The 23,934-nt window shown below is 40.6% G+C and overlaps 2 long non-coding RNA genes across 2 annotated transcripts in view; one reads left to right on the top strand and one right to left on the bottom strand.

Annotated features, from left to right (window-relative positions):
• Positions 1–16,835, top strand: part of LOC138741397 (uncharacterized) — a 110,792-nt gene extending 93,957 nt beyond the window's left edge. The window contains exons 2-3 of the long non-coding RNA XR_011343481.1: positions 7,822–7,941; positions 13,882–16,835. This is a non-coding gene — a long non-coding RNA (uncharacterized lncRNA). The remainder of the gene's footprint in view (positions 1–7,821; positions 7,942–13,881) is intronic.
• On the bottom strand, positions 5,378–19,112 carry LOC138741398 (uncharacterized). Its single transcript, XR_011343482.1, has 3 exons — positions 18,301–19,112; positions 6,834–6,937; positions 5,378–6,583 (listed from the first exon to the last, which is right to left on the bottom strand). It is a non-coding gene; the product is annotated as an uncharacterized lncRNA (long non-coding RNA).
• Positions 19,113–23,934: the final 4,822 nt, after the last annotated feature.

Genomic DNA, 23,934 nt, shown 5'->3' with positions numbered 1-23,934 from the left:
ACACTTTGTGATTTTGAAGAGACTCTCTTTTGCTTCTCTTTCTTTGACCATATGGGGCGTCAGCCATTTCTGCTGATGGCGAATCTTTGTCTGCAAAGATTTTGGGCAAAAATTACATTTTGTTACAGGACTGTAGCGGCGCTATGGTGGCATTACAACTCCCAGAAGGCATTGAACCGGCCATGTGACATCAGTGCGAAATGACGTCAGCGCGGGTCAAGTGTATGGTTCAGGCTTTTAAAAGATTGCATGAGTGATGAAGAGTAAATCCGTTTGATTCAATCTAAAAACACCTTGTGTGGAATTCCACTGCAATTCCAGTGGTCACGATTGATGACCCCGACGTGATTCTATCAGGCAGCCACAGGACAATAAAAGAAGCTTGAATTTTGAAGTGTTTGTGAGAGACACCATACACACTGAAAGGAGTAATGATGTATTTGTAGATCTTAAGCATCAAACATACACACAATGATGTGCTTGTGATCAAATGAGTCATAAGTAACGTCACACTTATTTACACACATTACAGTCAGCAAATTGAAAAATATGGGAATGAGGGCCTCAAAAGTTGGATATGATATTTATTAAACTGAACCTTTCAGCATAATTTTTACTAAATCTAAAATATATCAGATATTCCCTACCTCGATCATCTCAACCCTGGTGAGCACACTCCACAGCAAGTGTGGAAGATTTGCAGTCAAAAATGACCCCATTCTTGTTCCCTCCCTCAGAGACAGAATCATTTAATGACCCACTGCATTGTTTCTGTACAAGCTTGAATTGGGTGCAAGGAAAGAGCGCACAGCTATAGAGTGCAGCTGTCAGCTGAGGCCTACTTGTGTGAAATATAACCAGATTTCATACCATTCATTTTTTTAATTACAGCCCAGTGCATGGGATTAGAAATTAGACTCCTGTCAATATGCAAGAGGGAGAAAATCTCAAATGAATATTAAAAGAAATAAAACTCAGGGTCTTGCACTGACACTGCACCCCTCGAGCTTATTTCTGATCCCATCTAATTCTACCGTTGAGGAATAGAATGAAGAAGTTTTGCAGAGAAGTGCATAAGGGTAACTCCTTGTTCTCATATTTAGACATCAAGGCATTTTATCAAATGACTGTTATTGCAACCTACAGGCCTAGCCCTGGGAGTATTTGATATATTTATTATTGGCTTAAATATCAGGGTCACTCTAAAACCTTGAGTGCTGAGAGAGTGTACTTGAAATTGATTTATTTTAAACACTATTTAAAATAAATGTGTTATTCCTGGTCACATTCCAGTTATAATACATGGGTTTCTGGGAGTTCTACAGTTTTCCAGGGATTGCAAACCACATTTCTGTCCATTTTTCCATGCAGAGTTCAAATCACCAGCCTTATTAATTATTTTGCTCCAATAAATTGGGCACTGTGTTCATGGACAGGATATGGCCAACAAGGATTTTTTTTGTGGATGCTTCAAGTCCGTAGCGTCTGTACGAAACAAGTGGCGCTTAGTTTCTCTGCATCTGTCGCACAACACCAAGTTGCTATTCATAGTCGAGCTGATCCAGACTTAGAAAAGGGGAAATGCAGTGTTTGCCCAGGAGTAGGGATTATCTGAGGTCAGACCAGACATATAGCGAAAGGAGAGAAGGAGTTTCTGTGGCCCAGAAGTGTTAGTAGGGGCAGCATAGAAAACGCTTACTTACCATCTGAACTGTACAATAAACATCCTGGGAGTATCCGGTGAACAGTGTAAAATGATATTTGTTTTGATTCTAACCTGTGCTTTGGGAGTCTTTGCATGGACTCAACACCCATCTGTAACTGGATTCTGGACTTCCTAATGGAAAGACTGAAGCCTGTCCAGGTTGTTAGCAGGAACGTCAAGCACAGTCATGCTAAGTACTGGTGCACCTAAGGGCACTCCTGCTAAAGTTTCTTACCCACAGCTTTATTACCAGTTCCAGCTCCAACAGGGTAATCAAATTTGCAGATGACACAACAGTCGTCGGCCTCATCAGCAATAACACTACAGAGAAAAGATGGAAAATCTCATGAAATGTTACAAGAATAACAACCTGAGTTTCAAAGTGGACAAGACGAAGAAGATGATCGTGGATTCAGGAGGACCACCCTCACAGCACATCAATAATTCTGTAATGGAGAGAGAAGAGAACACCAAGTTCACTTAACTAGTAATCTATCATGGATATATAACATCTCCTCACTTGTTAAGAAGGTGCAACAGTGATTGCACTTCCTGATAAGACTGAAGTAGGCAAGGCTACTGGCCGTCATCATGTCAACCTTCTACAGGATCTCTATTGAGAGCACCCTGACCAACTGCATCACAGTGTGGTACAGTTGCTGCAGAGAAATGGATCAGCAGTCAATCCACAGGACCATAAGAGGGGCAGAGAGGATCACGGGAGTCTCCAACCACCCCATCAATGTGATCTATTAGGATCATTGTCTTAAGAGGGCGTGCAAAATCATTGAGGACCCCTCTCACCCCGCACACAGCATTTTTCAGCTATTCCTTTCGGGAAAGAGATACAGGAGTATCAGAACCAGCACCACCAGGCTGAAAATATTCCCACTGGGAGCGAGAACGCTGAACAATCAAAGGACTGCTCACACTAACCATCCGAGGCTCTCATATTTATGAAACAATATCTATTTATTATTTGTATACATGAATGCTTGTCCTGTGTATGATTTATTTGTCTGTATGTGTGTTATGTCGGGTTGTGTGTCTCTATGTTTTGCATCAAGGACTGGAGAACACTATTTGATGGGGTTGTACTTGTCCAATAGGATGATAATAAACTTGACATGACAATATAGAGAGGTGCCACTTGGTCATTGATGTGTAAGGAATCCCACAATGCTCATAAATGTGACCGTGTGGTACAAATTCAGCCCATTATGCAGTCAGAATCTGGACTATTGTAGCTCCCTACAGCTGATTAAGTACGTTTTGTGCTCCAAGACAAAAACTAAGTGTGCTGGATCTCCGCACAATCCTTGTGCGACACTGGGAAAAAAAGCAGAGACAATGACTTGATGACCAGAAGATGCTGAGAAAAGGTGGGACGTTCTCTAACATAGTCTGGCAAAAAAAAGGTGGCACTACTGGAGCTTCTTCGATGGCAGCGCCACTGCGGATGTGGACCAGCAGAGAGCAGGAAGCAGAGATACAGCTCTCCTCTGCAGGGTTCTACCACCCAGTTCAACTACTGAAGGCTCTGTACAGGCTTTAAATGGCCTGTTAAAGGAGCCAAGGGGGGAGGGGTTTCTTTTAAAATCCTGTGTCCGCGGGAACTGGGCGCAAGATGGAGGTGCCTATGTTTAGCAGTAGCCTCATGGGACTGCAGAATCCGGGGAATCAGAGGACTGGCACAGGGCACCTTAAAATGGGGAGACCACACCCCATTTGAGAAGGAGGAGATGACCCTATGAGACAGAAGCAGACCAAAGAGGGGCTCTATGGCTGAAGAACATACAGGCAGCAGGCTATTGGCAAATTGAGGCGAGGAACCCACAAAGGCTGCAGGCTGCAGAGGATTGTAGTTGCGGATTGCTGGAGACTGGCTCAAGGCTGGAAGAAGAGATACCAGGAATCAGAACGGTGGTGTGAAGTGTGCGCTGAGAGCGCTGAAGACTTCCTGATCATGTCAGAGGCTCAGATCTGGAGCTCAGGTTGTGGATGGTTTGGACTGAAATCTGTGTGGCTGCGGAGGTTGCGAGAGCACTGGAGGTGAATCCAAGGACACTCAGTGACACTGGGGGGACTTTCATTTGCTTCTCTTTCTCTGTCTGCAAGAGGTGCCCGACAATTTGTTTTTTTTTCCAAAATATATTTATTGAACATCAAAAACAACTTTGTACACATTATGCAGATGTACACATTATGTACACATTATTTACACATTATCCAGATGTACACATTATGTACACATTATTTACACATTATCCAGATGTACACATTATGTACACATTATGTACACATTATGCAGATGTACACATTATGTACACATTATGTACACATTATCCAGATGTACACATTATGTACACATTATGTACACATTATCCAGATGTACACATTATGTACACATTATGTACACATTATGTACACATTATGCAGATGTACACATTATGTACACATTATGCAGATGTACACATTATGTACACATTATGTACACATTATGCAGATGTACACATTATGTACACATTATGCAGATGTACACATTATGTACACATTATGTACACATTATCCAGATGTACACATTATGTACACATTATGTACACATTATGTACACATTATGCAGATGTACACATTATGTACACATTATGCAGATGTACACATTATGTACACATTATGTACACATTATGCAGATGTACACATTATGTACACATTATGCAGATGTACACATTATGTACACATTATGTACACATTATGCAGATGTACACATTATGTACACATTATGTACACATTATGCAGATGTACACATTATGTACACATTATCCAGATGTACACATTATGTACACATTATGTACACATTATGCAGATGTACACATTATGTACACATTATCCAGATGTACACATTATGTACACATTATGTACACATTATGCAGATGTACACATTATGTACACATTATCCAGATGTACACATTATGTACACATTATGTACACATTATGCAGATGTACACATTATGTACACATTATCCAGATGTACACATTATGTACACATTATGCAGATGTACACATTATGTACACATTATGCAGATGTACACATTATGTACACATTAAGTACACATTATGCAGATGTACACATTATGTACACATTATGCAGATATACACATTATGTACACATTATGTACACATTATGCAGATGTACACATTATGTACACATTATCCAGATGTACACATTATGTACACATTATGTACACATTATCCAGATGTACACATTATGTACACATTATCCAGATGTACACATTATGTACACATTATGTACAGATTATCCAGATGTACACATTATGTACACATTATGTACACATTATGCAGATGTACACATTATGTACACATTATGTACACATTATCCAGATGTACACATTATGTACACATTATGTACACATTATGTACACGTTATGCAGATGTACACATTATGTACACATTATGTACACATTATGCAGATGTACACATTATGTACACATTATGTACACATTATGCAGATGTACATTGTGCTCTTGTTTTCTTTTTTTTGAGGGAAAATCTAACACACAATAATGTTCACATACACCCTCAGATGCATGATAGGGACCCCCCCCCCCCGCCCCCTTAATTCCCTGACCAGTTTGCACCTTTGCTGATAGTATCATTAGAATATTACCGATTGTATTGATTCAACCATCTCACAGTTAGTCCTTTACTCCTAAAGCACTCAGAATTCAAAACGTAATGCATAAAGTGTTGCCATTTTTGGACAATTTTTCCAATGGACTTTCCTAATGGTATATTTGATTTTCTCCAGTTTAATAAAGAAAATGATGTCTTTAATCCATTGTGTAATAGAAGGACCCCTATCAGACTTGCAGTGTAACAAGATTAGATGCTTGGCTAATGGAGATGTAAATGCTCTCATCTTTCTGCAGAAATATGGGGAAATGTCAGAGATTCCAAATATTGCAGTAAACAGGCAGGGTTGCAAATTAAATGTAAATATTTTAGATAGTGTAAAGACTTCAGAATCTTTGTACTTGAGGGCACTGATTAATCATTTGACTTAGGTGGCAAGGGCGGCCATACATTTGTCCTCTATTCCGAGATAAATGGCTTCCAGTTTGGATTTAGAAAAGTGGACCCTGATCAGCACCTTGAACTGAATAAGTCGCAAGTGAGCACAAGAGGTGGTAGAACGAATTTTTACAGTAGCCTCTTCTCTCAATTTCTCGTGCCCAGCAATTTCTGCTGATGGCGAATGTTTGCCTTACAGCAGACTCAAGTAGATTCTGTGTCATATTACACCTGCTTTATTACATGACAGTAAAGGAATCTTGAATCTTGGCATAACTTTCACTGAGAGCTGAACTAATAAAAAAGAGCCTGGATGAGTGTGAATTTTTAACATTCTATGGCATGAAAAGTAAGTTCCTCAATTTTTAATTCAGTTGGCCGGATACGTTCCATGTTATGTTTTTTCTGGAAAGATTTGGCTATTTAAACAGCTGTCTAATAATGTTTAGTCAGAAAAAAATATGCAGCAATGAAATTCCTGAACTGATTTTACAGATATTTTTGCAGTTGATATGACACCAGAACTATAACTATTAAATTAAGGAGGAGACTTTGCAAAGCCCATACCCATAGTTCCCTGAGTACAGTAAATCAAGCTAGGTTCTGTGTCAGGTGTTCAATAAGATCAAAGTTGTTGATAGAGAAGATGTAGAGGAATGACCTCCCAGAACAAGGCACCAAGACATGAAGGCTTTACAAAACTCCAGTGCTCTGTATCTGTCTTGAAGTAAACTGTCCATAGTCATCTGTCCATCTCCATGGCTCGGCTTGTCATCAAACATCAGTTCACTAGGGATAGAGATTGCAAATGTTGGATCCCCACATATCCAGCAATAGTGACATCATCCACTTGATGAACATCCAAATGTATCAAAGAAACTTACAAAACTGATAGATGATGTACAATTATGCAGAGAATTAAACATTAATGCATAAGATTAAGATGGAAGTCTGAACATCATAAACATAAACATGTAAATTAAAGTTTACTTTTTAATTATTTTAATCTCCCATGGAATTTCTAAAATTTTTTAAATACCTAAAAATTAGCTTCTCCGGGTCAGAGAGGTTGTTAGGTGGTCGATGTCCACTGGTACGTGGAGCCTGAGAGAAGGTGCTGATTGTAGCATGTCAGGCATCATCCTTGAAGAGAAAATAGAATTAATTATTGGAGTGAAGACACTGATCAGCCATGGTATCTTTTACTATGGGACAGGTTTGAGGGGCTGAAAGTCCTCCTTGTAATCCTATAAAAAAGATAATGGGAGGGAACGATTCTTCTTTATCTCTGGTTCAGAGTCACGCCATTTCTTTTCCCTCTCTTTTGGTGAGGCGTGCCATTTTACTTAAATGGAAGGATGCTGCCCCACCTACTCATGATCAGTGGTTGTGTGACATCGTATCCTGTTTGAACTTGGAAAAGATTCATTATTCAATTAGTAATTCAAATATAAAATTCCAGAAGTTATGGGGGTCATTTATGGCTCACTATCTTACTTTATAATTTTACTCCAATGCAATTAAATTGTCCAACTTGTATCTTTTCCATGACCCTTATTTTTTTTTCTCATCTACTATTTTCTTCTTCCCTCCTTTTTTTTGTATAATTAGTTTTTATTCTTAAAAAGGTATATACTATTTAGAATATGAATTATGGATATGATTTACAATTTATATATGTTAGTGATATACAGAATATCTTATTTAGTTTGTGTAACAGTCCATATGATCTTATTGAAATGTACCTTTTTAGTTTGTATAAGTTTATTAATATCAATAAAAATATTTTAAGAAGAAAAAAATGATATAGCCCTATCTGTATATTTTTAGAGACCATTGTGAAATTCCAGGTTCTCTTTGTAGCCTCTCTCCAACCATAGCTCAATTTGCCCCAAACAGACACTAAGATGGCAACATAGTAAGGGTGGAATGAGCATGGAACTATTGGTTGAAGGTACACCTTTGAGAAAGGCGTAAAATGATTATAAAATGTTTTATTTAATATTATCAATGACAATATTTTTCAGGTGCTGTTTGATGAGACCATCCTCGGCATCGTGGTATGGAGGAATTCTCCATTCCCACTGGTGCTCGCACACTAATTTCTGTTACACCCTTGCTAATGCACTGCACTGCATGGAAAAGAGGTGAGCATATTGAGATATAATGGCTGCATGAGAAGAGTATTTTAATTCCTGGAGAGAACACTAACTGTAAGAAAGTAAAAACGCAATGATGGAGAAATTGAGCAGGACAAACAGCATACTTTATGTCACACAGATAGAGATACATAATCAATGTTTCAGGCTTGAGCTTTGCTACAAAATGTCCACTCTTTGACCTGCTGAGTTTCTCCAGCATTGTATTTTTACTTCAACCATGGAGTCTGCAGACTTTCGTGTTTTACCACTAACTGTAGGGGGTCACTCTTCGAGAGACCACCCTCATGTTACACAGAACCTGGAACAGTACAGCAAAGGAACAGGTCCCGCACCCCCATGAAGTCTGGGCTGAACATAATGCTGAATTATGCTAAAACTGCTGCTTGCACATGATACATATCCCTCTACTCCCTGCAAATTTATGTGCCTACCAAGAGGCCTCTTAAATGCTGCTATTGTATCCGTTATCCCACCACCACCCCCACCCCCAGCCTCGGCAATTAGTTCTGGGTACCTCTGTGTAAGTAAAACTTTCTCTGCACATCATCCCTAGCCTTTCCTCACCTCACCTTATGTATGTCCTCTGACATTTAACATTTTTTTTTAACCTGGGAGAAAGATTCTCACTCTCTATCCCAGTGTTTACCAACCTTTTTTCTTTCCACTCACATACCACTTTAAGTAACCCCTATGCCATCAGTGCTCTGCGATTAGTAAGCTTAAGGTGGTATGTGAGTGGGAAGGGAAGGATGAGAATCACTGCTCTAGACCCAATTGTTACTGAAATTGAGAAAAATTGTCATTGGTCCAATTAGGTATGAACAAAACAGTGGTTTTCATACTTTTTCTTTCCACCCATGCAATCCCTTACTGATCGCAGAGCACCTATGGTGTAGGGAATATTTAAAGTGGTGTGAGTGGAAAGAAGAAGGTTGAGAACCACTGGTCTACCTCATCCAAGCTTCTCATAATTTCTAAACTGCTATCAATTCTCTCCTCAGCCTTCAATGCTCCAGATAAAACAACCCAAGTTTGTCTAAACTTTACTCATAGCTCATACCTTCTTATCCAAGAAGCATCCTGATAAGGCTCCTTCCCAAGGCCTCCATATCCTTCCTATCGTGGGGAAGCCAGAATTTCACTCAATACTGGAAGTCCAACATTTTATAAAACTGCAATATAATTTCTTTAAAAAAAGGAGCTCTGCTGCTGATGTGGACCCACGGAGAGCGGCGAGCTTCGTACAGGGTTTGAAGGAGTCGAAGGTAGCTTTGTTTAAAATATGTGACCATGGGGTCTGGGCCCAAGATGATGGTGCCGATGATTGGCAGCAGACACGATGGGTTACAGACTCCAGGGAAGCAGAGGACTGCCGCAGGGCTCCAGAAAACGGGGAGACCACGCCATCTGAGAAGGAGCAGCAGAGGAGACAACTCACGGGATGGTGACCATGGCAGCAGACCAGTGAAAGGTTCTGTGGTTGAAGGACCACAGGCAGCAGGCTGCTGGCGACTCAAGGCAAGGAGCGCACAGAGGCTGCAGGGTGCTGGACATTGCGGTCAAGGGGCTCACACCAGGTGGTGGAATGCTGGAGATTGGCTCAAAACTGGTCGAAGGGGCTACCGGGTATTGGAACCAAAATGCAAGAGAGTGTCAAAGGTGTTGATGTTGGAGGTTCGAATCTGAAGCTTAGGTTGCCAGTGGTTTGGACCTAATTCTGGTTGGCTGTGAGGGCTGTGGGAGCGCTGGAGGTGAATCCACGGACCCTCAGGCGCTCTCTTTCTCTCATTGGTGCGGGTGCCAGGAAATACTAGTGGCACCTCTTTGTGTGTCTTTGCAGCAGGCATGAGTTAGAAACGTACCCCAGGGGTGTAGGTTAATTGGGTGTAATCAGCATGGACTCATGGGCCGAAATGGCTTGTTACTGTGCTGTATGTCTAAATATTTTTTTTTAATTAAAAATGATGAATTTTGTGTATTATTGCACTTTGGATATTAGGACATGACAATAAAGGAATCTTGAATCTTTATGACCATCCTTCCACCCTGTTAGGGACTGTTGGTCTTAGTGACTGCAGAGGTCCCAGATTTACCATTGCTCTGTTTGCAAAACATTCCTCAGCCTCAACCTGTGAAAGGTGAGAGCATTTCTGAGGGGAAAGGTATCTACCTTACAGGGCAAGCTAGTCCAGCTCCCCACCCACTTCCCTGTCTGCCTGACGGTAGACAAATGTTAAAGAATTTCATGTATGTGCCTTTCTAAATGTAGTATTCTGTGACAATAATGGAACTTTTACCTTTGTACCTTCTCTCTCCATTCACAGAGCTACCCCTCCCCCATCACTGCTCTGTTTTTTTTCTACCTTCCCACCCATGACTTCTTACCCATTAGCCAGCCCCTTGCTCTCTTCTCTACCTTTTTATTCAGGTGCCGGCCTCCTTGCTGCTCATACCACGATAAAGAACCCAGGTCTGAATCACTGATTACCCTTTATACCCTATAGATGCTGGGTGGCCTGCTGAGTTTCTCCAGCATTTTTTGTATTGCTCCAGATACACCCCAGCTCTTATTACATTAATCAACCACAAGAGGACAGTGGTGCTTTGAGAAAGTCCACTTGGATTGTCTTTAGCACAACACCAGATGGCACCAAATCACCTTTTAAATCTCTATCTGTTCGGTTGCGCTGCAATTCATTTAATTTCCTGCACCCCGCATTTATCTCTATTGCTCCTAACGATCTGTTCTACAAAGACCTGAAAATGTCAATATAAATGAAGATGGTTCACTATGCCATTCATCCTGACGACTATTCCAAGGAAGAGGACATCATCCAGTGATGATTTTCTCATCCACACCATCTGTGCAGGGGAGTGGAACACCTTCAATTAAAAAAAACCATTGTCTGTGTGCGTCACAGACAGAATGATAATTTAAAAATTCATTACAAGCATGTACATCAAATTATAATATAAAGAAGAAGATGAAATAAAATATAAACCGAAACAAAGTTGGGAAAAAGATTTAAACACAGAAATAAAGAACGAAAGATGGGAGAAGTTATGTACAGGAACAATGAGGAACACGATAAATAGTAGATTATTTATGATTCAATATAACTGGCTACACAGATTATATATAACTCTTCAGAAATTAAAAGAATGGAACCCAACAGCATCGGAGAGATGTTTTTGTTGCAAACAAGAGTTTGGGATAACTTTAAATGCAATTTGGACATGCTCAAAAGTAAAAACTTTCTGGGAAGATCTAAACCTAATATTAAACAAAATCAAAAACAATAATATACCAAAATATCCAAAAAAAATTCTGCTAAATAATATAAAAGACAAAAAATTAGAACTAAAATTAGACAAAGCCCAAATAAAATTTATTATGATACTGTTAGCAGTAGCCAAAAAATGTATTATGACAACCTGGAAATTGGAAACAAACCTTAAAATACAACAGTGGTATACAGAAATAAACAAGTGTATTCCATTAGAAAAAAATGACATACAATCTGAAAGACAAGTGTACATTACTTGAACAAATTTGGAAACCATACATAAAATATGTCGGAGAATTCCGACCACAAACCTCCATCTTGTAAAACAACATAATTATGAGCAGAATGAGATTTAAATAGGTGAAAGTAGACGATAAAACTTTTTTCTTTTTTTGGTTATTTCTTTGTTTTAAGTGTTTTATCATTTATTGATTTTTGATGAGGATGCGGAAGTGGGGGAAAAGAAAAAAATGTCACCATGTAGATATTGTTGATGATCATTTGTGGATGTTGTTATTGATAGGACTCAGTGCAAAAATTAAAAATTAAAAAAAAGAACCCCCCATTGTCAATAGTCCCAATAGTAATCAAACTGGGAGAGCAGCCTGATCAGAATTTTAAAAAATCAACTTTTAAAAAATCTTCCAAATAAACTACTTGGCCGTCGAGAGGCACCATTGGAGAAAGAAATCATTTTGTTTTCTGATTAGTTAAGAGAAGGGCTGATATCAGGGTGATATCAAGGTCCACTGACAGGAGTGAGGGAACAGGATAGAACACAGAACACCACAACACAGTACAGGCCCTTCAGCCCTCACTGTTGTGCTGACCTATATATTTGTACCAAAAAAAATTCCTACCTCATAACCCTCTATTTTTTATTCATCCATGTGCCTGTTTAAATGTCTGTCATGTTCCATCCTCCACCACCACCCTTGGGAAAGCATTCCAGACACCCACAGCCCACTGTGTAAAATAATTTGCCCTGATGTTTCCCCTAAACCTTCCTCCCTTTACTTTGCATAGGTGTTCTCTCATGTTTGCTACTTCCATCCTGGGAAAAAGGTGTTGGCTGTCTACCTTATTTATGCCTCTCAGAATCTTGTAGACCTCAATTAAGTCACCTTTCATCCTTCTTCGCTCTAAAGTCGAAGCTCTGCTAATCTTGTTTCATGAGACTAATTTACCGATCCAGGCAACATCCTGGTAAATTTCTTCTGCACCCTCTCCATAGCTTCCACATCCTTCAAATAGTGAGGTGACCAGGATGTCACACTGTGTCACAACAGTTAGATGTCTGCAGCCTGAAATCGGCAGCAGTCCCCAATATATATCTTATTTTAATTGCTGCATAGCTAATCCTAATGTATCTGTAAAAAGTATTTGGAAAAAGGTATGTGGATAGATATATGGATAGGAATCATTCAGAACAGCCATTCTCCAGCTTTTATCTCCTAAGGCCCCCACGAGCATTCTGCTCAAAGTTTAAGGGCTCTATTCCCAATGGTTTCTTCTGTACTTCTCTCCTACGAACTACGTAAAAATCATTTAAAAAATGTATGTGATGAGGTACAAAGAAAACAAGGCTTTAACTTAAATGTGCTGTGGCCCCAGGGGGATGGGGTTATGGGGGGAGATGAATAGATGAATAAGAATGGGTGATTGAGAAGAATATAGGGCAAATACAAGCGAATGAGACTAGCTCAAGTAGGCAGCTTTGTCAGCAGTGGAGCGGGTGGGCCAAAGGGTCCAATTCCATGCTCTATAAATCTAGGACTGAATAAGATTGTCAACTGGCTGCCAGATGAGGACTGTTCAAATGCCTATGGCTGGAGGGAAACCGATCAATCATTCGCAGGTTGACTGATTTTCAGGTGAAGGATTTTCTGAAATCCAAAGCAAACGACAACTCAGCTTTGAACTTAAATGAACTCGTAATTTAAAGCAATCTTCTGGATTAGCCTTCAAACAGAATTACATGAAGGTCACATTGAGGAAGAAGCCCATTCAGTTTAAGTTGGCTCTATCCAAGAGAAATGCAGCTAGAAATTAGCATGTCCTCTATCCAAATTTGTGCACATTTTAAAAAAAATATTTACAACACAGTAGAAGCTGATTTTGACCAGTAAAACCCAATGAACTTACAACCCCATACATTTTTGGAGGGTGAGAGGAAACCGGAGCATGCTGGGAAAACCCATGCAGGTCACAGGGAGAATGTACAAACTCCTTACAGACAGTGTCAGATTCGAATCTGGGTCACTGGCGTTGTAATAGCATTGCATTTTCTGCTACTCTAACTGTGCCGCCCCAATTTTTCTTCACGTCATGTACTTATCCAGTTTCTTTTTTGAAATCTATGACTCTACTGACAGGTACATGGATAGAAAGGTTTAGAGGAATATGGGACAAACACAGGCAAATAGGCTGAGCTCGGGTAGACAAATTGCTCGGCATGGTCATGTTGGGCCAACTGGCCTGTTTTCTTCCTGTACTACTCAATTCCATGATCAAATCTGTCTCCACTACTCCCAAAGACAATGCATTCCAGATCTAAACCACTCAAGTAAAACAATGTTTCTCCTGCATTTTGGATTTAGTTGTCACTTACTTTCAATCTTTCTCCTTTGGTTCCTAGTCCCACCCAGCAAGAGGAACAGATTACTTCATTCAGCTCTATTCTGTCAGATCTCCACTCAAGTCGAGAGAACAATATTAAAAAACTGGAGAAACACAAGAACTACAGATGCTGAAATTGGAACTGGAAGGACTTAACGGGTCAGACAGCATCCATGGAGAGAAATGGACCACCCATGTTTCAGATCAGGGGCACTTTTTGAGTATCAACCTGAAATGTTGACTCTCCAACAGTATGTGAGATCTCTTCAGACTCCTTAGAATGTAAAAGCCTTCTTCACAGTTGGCAAGTTGGGATAATGGGTAAAGTATAGGGTTATAGAGCTTGGGCAGGCCCTTCAGCCCATCCCATCCACACCAACCAAGTTGACATTCTGGGTTAGTTCCATTTGTTTGGATTTGGTCTCTAAGTCCTTCCTATCCATATATCTGTCCAAATATCTTTGAACATTGAAATTGTCCCAGAGGGCTCATCTACAGAGGCTATAGGTGTGGTGCGAGGAACGGGAAAGATATGACCACACTCATGGGATTATATTATAAACTCCTCAATAGTAAACAAGAATTGGAGGAGCAAATCTTTAGAGAGATAGCAGACAACTGCAGGAAACATAAAGTTGTGATAGTAGGGGATTTTAATTTACTACATATTGACTAGGACTCCCATACTGTAAAAGGGCTGGATGGCTTGGTGTTTGTCAAATGTGTTCAGGAAAGTTTTCTAAATCAATAAAAAGAAATACCAACTAGAGATAATGCAATAATGGATCTCATATAAGGGAAAGAGACAGGGCAGGTGACAGAAGCATGTCCAGTGATCACAATGCCATTAGTTTCAAGTTAATTATGGAGAACAATAATTCTGGACCTCGTGTTGAGATTCTAAATAGGAGAAAGGCCAATTTTGAGGAAATGAGAACAGATCAGGAATGTATGGAATGGGATAAATTGTTTTCGGGCAAGGATGTGCGAGGTAAGTGGAGGTTCCTCAAAGGTGAAATTTTGAGAGTACAATGTTTGTATGTTCCAGTCAGGATTAAAGGCAAGGTTGGCAGGAATAGGGAATAGGGATACTAGGGATCTGGTTTGGAAAAAGAGAGAGGTGTATGGCAGGAAATGACAACATAGAGCAAATTAGGTATTTGAGGAGTATAGAAAATGCAAGAAAACCCTCAAGAAAGAAGTCCACAAGGCAAGAAAAAGACATAGGTTGCTTTGGCAGACAATGTGAAGGAAAATCCTAAGGACTTCTACAGGTATATTAAGGGCAAAAGAATAGTAAGGGACAAAATTGGTCCCCTTGAAAGTCAGAGTGGTCATCTAAAAGAGATGGGGTAGATCTTAATTTTTTTTAAACATCAGTATTCACTCAGGAAACAGGCACAGAATTATGGGAAAATAGAAAACAAGCAGTGAGGTCATGGAACCTATACAGATTAAAGAGGAGAAAGTGCTTGCTTTATCAAATAAAGATAGATAAATCCCCAGGGTTTGACAAGATATTCCCTCGGACCTTGAGGGAGGGTAGTGTAGAAATTGCAGGGGCACTGTAAAAATATTTAAAATGTCCTTAGCCATGGGTGTGGTGCCAGAGGATTGGAGGGTAGCTCATGTTGTTCCGTTGTTTAAAAAAGACTCCAGAAGTAACCCTGGAAATTATAGGCCAGTGAGCCTGATGTCAGTAGTAGGTAAATTATTGGAAGGATTGGATATACAATTATTTGGATAGCTAGAAACTGAATAGGGATGGTCAACATGGCTTTGTGCATGGTCGGTCATGTTTAACCAATCTTAAGTTTTATCTAGAAGGTTACCAGGAAGATGACGAAGGAGAAGCTGTGGATGTTGTCTACATGGACTTTAGTAAGGCCTTTGACAAGGTCCTGCATGGGAGGTTAGTCAGGAAGGTTCAGACACTAGGTATTCATGGGGAAGTAGTGAACTGGATTTGACAATTGCCAGATGGGAGAAGCCAGAGAGTAGTGGTGGATGATTTCTTCTCAGACTGAAGGCCTCTGACTAGTGGTGTGCCTCAAGGATTGATGCTGGGACCATTGTTGTTTGTCATCTATATCAATGATCTGGATGATAATGTGGGAAAATGGATCAGCAAGTTTGCAGATGACACTAAGATTGGAGGCGTTGTTGACAGTGAAAAATGTTTTCAAAGCCTGCAGATGGATCTGGACCAGCTGAAAAATAGGCTGAAAAATGGCAGATGGAATTTAATGCAGACAAGTGTGAGGTGTTGTATTTTGGAAGGACAAACCAAAAAAGGACGTACATGGTGAATGGTAGGGCACTGAGAAATGCAGTAGAGCACAGGGACCTGGGACTACATATACATAAATTCCTGAAGGTGTGTCACAGGTGGATTGGGTTATAATGAGAGCTTTGGGCATATTGGCCTTCATAAATCAAAGTATTGAGTATAAGACCTGGGATGTTTTGGCAAAGTTGTGTAAGATATTGGTGAGGCCATATTTGGAGTATTGTGTGTAGTTTTGGTCACTTAACTACAGGAAAGATAACAAGATAGAAAGATCCCACAGGACCCGATGTTATCTTTACTAAGTAATATTAATGTTATAAGGCCAAAATTAAATTAAAACATATATCAAATTGAATTTATGTTAATTGATTTAGCAATTTCTGAAAAATGTATAGCAGCAATCATGGAAGTCATAAATAGATTTAAGCATGGAAAGATGCCATGCAGATCTTTGTAGAACCATTAGAGAAAATTAGAGACCATTAGAAAAAATTAGCTATTACATAATCTGCAAGATAAATATCATGTTTTTTGGAAAATATGCAGTCCATATTTACAAAATTTTGGTTTGCATGTATGATTGAGTCTCTGAAGACCTCACTTCTTAGTAACCTCCAATAGATTTTTCTGTTTAAATGTTTTATTTTCTTGGCATTGTCCAGTTTTTTCTTTCTTTTTCTTTTCTTTTTTTTATTTTTTAGGGGTGGGGGTTGGGAGGATGGGAGAGTGGGTTGAGGGAAATGGGAGGATATTACCACATGTATAATTTTTTTGAAATAATTTACAATTGAATGTAATGTAATTATATTGTGGTTAAAAATTTATAAATAAATATTCAAAAAAAGTAAGAAAGAGTGCCCAGACTTCACAACTGAACTACAGGGAAAGGTTAAACACGTTAGGACTTTACTCCTTGGAGCATAGAAGAATGAAGGGAGATTTGATAGAGATATTTAAAATTATGAGGGGTATAGACAGAGTAATTGTAGGTAGTCTTTTTCCACTGAAGGTAGATGAGATACAAACCTGAGAACATGGGTGGAAAATGAAAGGGAGAAATTTTAAGAGGAGCATGAGGGGGAACTTCTTCACACAGAGAGGGGTGGGAGTCTGGAACAAGCTGCCAAATGAGGTGGTGAATGTGGGCTCAATTTTAACACTGAAGAAGAATTTGGACAGATACAAGGATGGTAGAGGTATGGAGGGTAAATGGGCTAGGGAAAAAAAATCATTTGGCACAGACTAGAAGTGCTGAAGGGGCCTCTTTCTGTGCTGTAGTGTTCTATGGTTCTACAGCTTCCTTTGGATGCTCAATCCAGATACAGAATACCTTCTGAGTGAAAAAATTGCCCTTCAGATCCATCTTGAATCTGTTAGAAGAACAGGATGGTCAAATAGGAGCAGAAGGAGGGGTCTCTACCATGAATGTCATAGTTTTATATATTTTCTTTTGATAAGACCATCAACTTTCCCCAGCTCTCAGAATGATCCAATTTATCGCTTTCCCTCATTATTCTGTTTTCCTTACATGTCCCTTGACTCCACTCTCATTCTCCTTCACAAGGGGTAATGAAGAGACACCAATTAACCCATCAACCTGCATTTCTTGAGGGCATGGGAGGAAATCAGGGACCCTGGTGAAATTCACATAGTGACAGGGAGAGCTTGCAGATTCCATACAGACAGCCCCAAGGATCAGGAATGAACCTGTATGGCTGGAACTGTGTGGCACTCTATTTCCCTCTCCAAAGATGCTGAGAATTTTCAGTTTAACTTTAAGTGGGAAAATGGTGCTATTTAGAAAATAAAGATTGATGCAGGTAGATTAGACTGAATGGCTTATTTCCATGTAATTCGATATTATTTAACTCAGTTCTGGGCATTGTGCCCCCTCATGTTATTTCACAGTTGCAATGCTCCAAGTCTCCCTGAAAATGAAATGTAACCACAGAAACAGAACACTATGAGTGTATTACAAATTTTTCACTGTCTGTCCCCTGCAACTCCCATCCAGCTAAAAAGAATGGTACAGCAAACAAGTTTTGAATGACTCCAATGGTGCATGTACTCTCTGATTCTCAGAAATAACAGCCAAAACAAATTTCACAGTTTAAACTGTTCAAATATGGGAGGGAAAATAATGCATACCAGTGTGCCGCAGTGAATCAACAAGAATTCATTTGTCATGGTTCCAAGGGTTAGTCTGCCACATGAACAGTGTTGTTTTAAAATCAGTTTTCAATACATTTGCAGAATGTAAATAAAAAACACAGAAATGCTGGAGGAACTCAGCATGTCTTGCAGCATCCATAGGAGGTAAAGATATATTACTAACATTTCAGGCCTGGGCCCTTCGTCAAGGTTTGGAAAAAGAAGGCAGCATCTCAATAAAAGAAATGGTAGGGGGAGGAGTGCAGACCAACAGACTGAAGAGGCCAGGAGAAGGAAAAGGTAAGAATTGATAGGGGAGGGGTGGGTGGCTCTGTGAATGCAAAGCTGAGATATAAGAGTCAGAGGGAAAAAGGAAGAGTGAGAGAGGGAGAGAGAGAGAGAGAAAGGGAGAGAGAGAGAAAGGGAGAGAGAGAGCGCTATATGAAAGGAGACTTGGGGTGGGGGAGTATGGGAAGGGGATTGGCTAATGGAAAATGGAGATTTACAATTGAATGTAATGTAATGTCAATGTAATGTCCTCCAGTTGGAGGGTGCCCAGACGGATTATGAGGTGTTGTTCCTCCAATTTGTGGGTGGTCTCAGCCTGGCAGTGCATGAGACCATGGACAGACACGTCAGCAAGGGAAAGGGAGAATTGTAATGGGTGGCCACAGGGAGATCCATGCTGTTGCGGCAGATGAGGCTGAGGTGCCCAATGAAGCAATCTTCCAGACTGAGTCCAGTCTCTCCAATGTAGAGGTGATCCTAATCTTCTGCCTTTCCTTCATCCACTCCTCAGCCTGCTTACACTTTGCACAGTGTTGCCAGGAGTATCATTTCATGCCAGCATCTTCCCAATCATAAAATCATGAAATGGTTGCATCACAAAATATCCAACAATGCCCATTCATCCATTGTCCTGCTAATTATTTCAACAAGATATCTAGCCAAAAACAGTGGCATCACTAGGGTTGGTGTCACCTAGTGCGGTAAATCATGGTGTGACAGTGCCCCCCCCCCCCCACCCATAAAGATCTCCTTTCATACCAGACCTGGTACCCCTTCAGCCAATCTCAAACTTATCTCCAGCAATACACAGCCTGGTGTGAGTCCTTTGACCACAGTCACCAACAGTCTGAAGCCTGTGTGTTCTTCAGCCGCAGAGTCCGTCACTGGTCCGCCGCCGAGGTCACCGTCCCATGGGCTCTTCTCCTCTGCTTCTCCCTCTCAAAAGGGAATGCTCTCTTATGTTTTACAGGACTCTGAGTCAGTCCTCTGTTTCCCCAGAGTCTGCAACCCCTCTAGGCCGCTAGGATTACAGCACCACCATCTTGGGCCCAGGTCCCGCGGTCACATGATTTTAAAATAAACCAACATTTGGCTCCTTTAAAAGGCCCATTTAAAGCCTGTACAGAGTGATTAGCAGTTGGACGGATTGGTACAACCCTCTGGGGGGGGGAACGACTGCTGCTCTCCCCAGGTCAACACTAGCCTTAGTGCTGCCATTACAGCTCTGACAGTGCCACTATTTTTTTTAAATTATGAATTATCTTCACTTTGAGTTATGACTTTCTTGCACTTGCAACTTGTTCCTCTATCATAAGGCCCAGGGTCCCTTGTGGAATCTTACCCATCTCCTCCATCTACCCGGTTACATGTGATTAACAAGGTACCTACACCCTGGTCCCATCTCTCTGTTCCTGTACCCCTTTCAGAAATTTACCATCTAATTTATATTTATCTTCTCGCTTTCCCTCCCAGAATGTAACACACCGCATTAGATACCCATCCACACATCCATCACCTTTTTCCTTACTATTTTTATCACAGTTCTTTTCACCTTTAGTCGTCTGCAAATTTGGAAATTGCATCCTGTACATCTGAGTCTGAATCATTAAGGAATGTAATGCTCCTACAACCAATCCCTGGGCAACTCCAGAGTATCCTCCCCTCCTGTATATTAACCACTGTTTGAGTATTACTCTGTTTCCCGTTTCTTAATTAATTTACACAGTTACTCAGGGGAAAATTTTTAAAATGCACAGCATTTAATCCAATGGACTGTAACTATATCCATCACTATCTTCCAATCCTTCTTAAAGCCCTGAGAAATAAAATCCCTTCAAGGTTCATCCCCTCCTAATTGCCACGATCTTCTCCAGCCCTGCAAACTTCGAAGGACATCCTCATAAATCTTTTCAGATCAGTGACATCTTTTGTACGGCTGGGTGAACAGATCTTCACACAATACTCCAAGTGTAGTCTCACCAACATCTCATTCAGTTGTAACATGATGCCCCTGCTCCAGTACTTATTGCCCTCGCACATGAGGCCAAGTTTGCTCAGCACTTCTTCACCATCTTGCCAACTTATGTCATCATTTTCAAGGAACTTTAGTTGACATCAGATGGTATAATGAGGGTCAAGGGTCAGAGGGAGAGGAGGTAACTAATGAGACTTAAATGGCAGGGACCCATTTCAAATTAGAACATGGTTTCTATGGAATGGCAAATAATACATCTCCCAGAACAAGATGGAAAAATCTCCAAGTTCATGATATAATTTGATATGCATTTGAGTGAACCTAATTTGTTACTGGCCTGTTCAATTTCTGTTGCACTGAGGAGAAATGGATTCCCATATATTTAGCAGTGATAAAAAGACATCCATACATTTGATTTTCTGGGTTCCTTCATTTCACGCACAAACACACACTAACGCACGCAAACACATGCACATGCAAGCACACACACACACACACACACACACACACACACACACACACACACACACAAACACACGTGTACATGTACACGACTTCAGCTCGGGCTGCTGGGGAGAACAGGGACCTCGGCCTGCCATGGGAAACAAGGACCTCGGACTGTCGCGGAGAACGGGGACCGGGGACTTTGGGCTCCTGTTGGGAGTAGGGACCACTGTGTACAGTACTTTTAATACAAAAATGAACTTGTTTAGCAGTTTTAATAAAGATTTTTTTTTAAAAATTTGGTCATATGTGCAGGTGGACATAACTCGAGTAAGTTGGAAGTCGAGGACTACGTATACATACACACAAACATGTGTGTTTACATGTTTTTATACTGAGGACCGAAGAACACTGTTTCATCCAGTTGTACTTATACAATTGTATGATAATAATAAACTTGAACATTGCTCTCTGCTGTCTCAACCTGAAGCACTCTTTTTCCTTTCCTAAATCTATCTGCATCTATCTTTCCTCTTTTAAAACATACTTTAAGATGTATCTCATTGACTAAGATTTTGGTCACATATCCCATATGATCTCCATCTTTAACTGAGTGTACTTGTTCGAAAAGAATTATGCTCCTATTTATTGCCCTGGATTGTAATGTGAGCTTCCCTTGTGTGTTGAGACACTATACCTATGTGGCTCCTCTCACTTGCTGTGTGCCTCAGCCCCAACCTCTATGACAGCGGGTTGTGTCCAAGTCATTCCAGCTCCTCGAATGATTAGAGGTGACCAAGCCAGAGGTTAGAGTATCATAGAGGAACACCCATCGGGAAATGGCAGGGCAGAACATTAGCTCCAATTGGCCTACTGCCACACTCACAACAGTCACAGTGTATCTTCATCTAACACACAGCTATACTTTATAAATGTGGACAGAGTGGATACTTGGCAGGAAATGTCTCAGTTGTTGTTACAATCACTTTGTTTGCCCTTCTTTGTACAAGGTCACAATATGTAGAGGCAAAGGTCATGATCTTGTACCAGAGGATGGGGACAATGATGGTGTTAATTAACAATCCATTTTCCCATAATGGTTATGTTGCTGGAGCCAAAGGAGAATGTGGCTGAAAGTATTTGCTCACTTTCAAATCGAGTTTATTATCATGTGATTTAACAAGTATAATCTGACGAAGCAGCGTTCTCTGGTCCTTGGTGCAAAACACATAGACATAGCACCAGGCATAACACATACACAAACAAACAATACATTTTCAAGACAAGTTTTCATATGTACAAATAAATAAATAATATTTCATGAATATGAAAGTCTCAAATGAGCTGTTCCTTTGATCGTTCGGGATTCTCACCACCCATGGGATAAAGTTCCTCAGCCTGGTGGTTCTGGCTCTGATATTCCTGTATCTCTTTCCTGATGGGAGTAGCTGCAAGTTTCTGTGTGCAAGGTGGAGGGGGCCCTCAAAAATTTTGCATGCCAGCCAGATAACTTTCTCAGTAAATCATGTCGATGGTGAGGGGTGGAAGGGGGGGGGGGGGGAGAGGGAGATTCCAGTGATCCTCTCTGCCATTCATGGTCCTGTGGATTGACCTCTACAGCAACCAAAACACACTGAGATGCAGCTGGCCAGGAGGCTCTCGGTAGAGCTGCTGTAGAAGGTTGACATGATGGTGGCCGGTATCCTTGCCTGTTTCAGTCTTCTCAAGAAGTGCAAAGTGGTGGTAAAAATGGGAGTTCACAGTTCATCAACTGCAAGAGGAACAAGACTGTGTGTTGCAATAATGGGCATCCTAAAGTCTTTCAGTTGTGTGACTGTCAGTTGGAGGGTATTAGCTGCCAGCCAAAGCTGATTTTCAACACAGGGGACAAGATCAACTATGATGGGGTTACTTTGAGATCTTCAACAGAGTCAAACTGGGTTACATTCTGGCATTGTAGCTCCTCAGCATATTGACACTGCTGCAGTCATTTGCCTTCAGCTCATCCACAGAGGGTGTCTATTTAAACACCATAAGTGACAGAAAGCTGTTCAGCCGCCCCACCTGAGATCCGAGACAAAAGTGCTTCAATCCTCAATGTTCCGTGCTAACACTGCTGTACTAGCATTCCATATCTGGGACTTGCTCTAGCAGGAACGGACAGATTCTGTGAATCGATAGAGTTTGGATTGGCCATCAGCATCACAAAGGCAAATATCAGGACACAAACAGAGCATCATCAATTGGCAATGAATGTGTGTTTCTGGAGATGCTGACAGCTTTGCACACAGAGGCTGTGCAATCTATAACCATCTGTCACTTGATGCTGAAATCCATGTTCACACACAATAAAACTGCAGTGACCATGTCAAAGCAAAGAACAGAAGTGTTAGCCAACAGCAAAATTCAAGCCTGTGTCCTTATTACACCTCTACAACCCTGAGGCTTAGACCACATATGTAAGGCATGACGTAAGACTTAATCATTTCTTCCTTCACTCCCTGGACATTCCCTAGTAGGACAACTTCAACAAATTAAAGACCTGGAACACCTTAAGTGAACTCACATTCATTCATTGCCAAGCCATTGAGATTCATCAGATGCATCTGGGAATACAGATACATAATTCCCTAAAAGGACATCACAGGTTCGTAGGTTTGTCAAGAGAGCTTTTGGCATATTGGCCTTCATAAATCAAAGTATTGAGTTGGGATGTTATGGTAAAGTTGTACAAGATATTGGTGAGACGAAATTTGGAGTATTGTGTGCAGTTTTGGTCACCTAAATACAGGAAAGCCTGCAGAGAAATTTTACAAGGATGTTGCCCAGACTTCAGGAACTGAGTTAGAGGGTGATGTAATGGGGGAGGGGGGCATATTACACTGACTGCTTGCTATTGACTATGGCTGTTGAGATACTCCACC

The sequence above is a fragment of the Narcine bancroftii genome, chromosome 8 (genome assembly GCF_036971445.1).
Source record: "Narcine bancroftii isolate sNarBan1 chromosome 8, sNarBan1.hap1, whole genome shotgun sequence".
NCBI lineage: Eukaryota > Metazoa > Chordata > Chondrichthyes > Torpediniformes > Narcinidae > Narcine > Narcine bancroftii.
This window is presented reverse-complemented; position numbering and strand designations above follow the sequence as displayed.